The sequence below is a fragment of the Pteropus vampyrus genome, unplaced genomic scaffold, assembly GCF_000151845.1.
Source record: "Pteropus vampyrus isolate Shadow unplaced genomic scaffold, Pvam_2.0 Scaffold564, whole genome shotgun sequence".
Classification (NCBI taxonomy): Eukaryota; Metazoa; Chordata; class Mammalia; order Chiroptera; family Pteropodidae; genus Pteropus; species Pteropus vampyrus.
The window spans coordinates 24,540-26,958 of NW_011889345.1; the positions used below are offsets into that span (position 1 = coordinate 24,540).

A 2,419-nucleotide genomic window follows, 5' to 3' on the forward strand; every position below is an offset into this window, starting at 1 on the left:
AGTCTCGACATTCGTCAATCGCTTAACGGACATCTGGCATAGATCTAAACCACCACATTTCAGCTAAGTAAAAGAAAGATTTAAAATTACAGAAAGATAAAATATTTGGAAATTACTAATAACACTATATCGCTAAAAGGGATATTATTTGTCACTCTCAGCAGAGTGTCTCTTCAGGCCAGTGGTGGAGCTGGGGTCTCAGACACCTAGCGGGCCACTGTACCTGCCCTCTGTTAAGTTAGAAAATTTTAACAAAATTATACATCGTGACGAATGGCAGTAATGATTTGGTGGCCGTGTCAGATGGCTCCATATATTCAGATTAAACAATGCGTCAGAAATTAAATGACTTTTTGCGCGTGCGTTTGGTTTTAGCAGAGACACTAAAGCTCTAGCTTTAAAACTTAGCTCAGGAGACGGGGCCAATGGATTTTTAATCCACTCTGCATATAATCCTGTTAGAAATGTTATGTTTTGTTGACGCGTTTGGAGGTGATTTTAAAGTATGCCCCGTGAGGAGAGATGTCATCGTGTCTACGGCTTAGTTCGTGTGATTTAGCAACAAGTAACTATATTTATGTACAAAATAAGCACATATGTTTATATGTATACTGCCTTACGGTTATTAGTTATGTTATAATACACACGTGTAGTATTGTTTTGTTTCTTTGGTTATATTAGTTATATTATAATACACACGTGTAGTATTGTTTTGTTTCTTTGGTTATATTAGTTATATTATAATACACACGTGCAGTATTGTTTTGTTTCTTTGGTTATATTAGTTACATTATAATACACACGTGTAGTATTGTTTTGTTTCTTACAAACACACGGTTATGTGAGAGAGAGAGACAGGGCACACTGGCAAAGTTAACAACTGCTACATCTACGTGGAAGATACATAGACGGTTACTCTACTGCAATTTACCTTCTCTTCAGATTTAAATATTTCAAACTTACATATATCTCAGGCTATGCCAGTAATTTCTTTCTCTAAAGAGTAAATAACATCCAGTGCTGGCGAAGGGTCCCGTGGTGGTGACCGAGCAATCTTCAGCTGAGTCTGGTCTGAAGAAATCCTGGCGGCTTATTCTGAGGATTAAAGATCCTATTTTGTCCTTGAAATAATAATTTCGAAGGTAGTGAGGGTCTACCTGTGCCGGCGACCGGGCCACCTGAAAATACTTAGATACACCTAAATATCAGTGTCACCGAGAAAGGCTTTTAAGTAATTTTTCATTATAGCTAAAGCAAGTCCACGTAAGCGGCTCCTTCCCCAAACCGCACTAAAATAGCAGGAGAGCTTGTAAAACACATAAATCTACGAGGCCTAAGAGGAAAGGAGATGAAAGCTGGAGACTTTCGAATCTGCGAACCAGGCGAACCGCTGCCTCGGGAGACCCGGGAAAGCGGCGGCTGAACGGGAGACCCCGAGGCTGGCCGACCCGAGCCGGATGCAGATTTCTAGGATCCGTATCTTTAAGGCGTTGGCCCTGTCTTCTGTCCTTTAGAGTCCCACTGCCGTTCCGGGACCCGGTCCTGTGTCGGCGGCTCTTCCTGTCTTGTGGGATCTTTATTCCTGACGCTTGTGCCCGAGGAGAGAATACGTCCACCAAAAGCCCCAGACACGGTCCCGCCGGGAGCTGAGACTGTCGCGCGCCCGCAGCGTGGCTCCCTCTGCTACCGAACCGAAAGGCAGAGGCCGACGTGCTCGTGGCCAGGATGACACCCCGTTATGGGGGAGCGGGCGCTGCTCCTAGATGGCGAGTCGGGGGGCTTCGGGATGCAGCGAGCAGCCTCGAGCACTTCGACATCCAGCAGGCGCGGGCAGTGGGGACCCTGGCAACCCAGTAAAGACGGGTCACCAAGAACTTAGATCCTTTGGGAAGAAAACGTGGGCTGTGCACTCTAGTGGGTTAAATTGTGTCCCCCCGAAAAAGATAGGTTGAAGTCCTAACCGCCAGGGCCTCGGAATGTGACCGTCATGGGGAAACGGAGTCTTTACAGAGGTGGTCAAGTCCCGACGAGGTCATCAGAGTGGCCCCCGTCTGAGATGGCCGGGGTCCTTACAACAGGGGCCTTTGGACAGACACAGGCAGAGGGAAGACGGTGTGGAGACACACGGGGAACGCCACGTGACGACCGAGGGACAGCGACCGCGGCTGACGAGCCTCGGGAGCTGGGAAACGGCGAGGACAGACGCCTCACGGTTTGGGAGGCTCTTCCGACACCTGGATGTCACACTCGGGCCAAGCCAAAGACAAAAACGGACTCTGCGTAGCGGCAGAGATGGCCATGTGGTCATTCTCCACTTGCCGCCCCGCCCCTCCCCATACTGATCCACCGTCCCCCCTTCTACGTCCTGCTCTGTGTCCCCAAAAGCTGATTTCTACGGACGCCATCAACAGGCTTACTC

At 48.2% G+C, this 2,419-nt stretch overlaps 1 protein-coding gene across 1 annotated transcript in view; it reads right to left on the bottom strand.

The window, feature by feature from the left end:
* LOC105308298 (probable threonine--tRNA ligase 2, cytoplasmic) overlaps positions 1-2,419 on the bottom strand; it is a 44,188-nt gene that overhangs the window by 18,152 nt on the left and 23,617 nt on the right. The window lies entirely within an intron of this gene.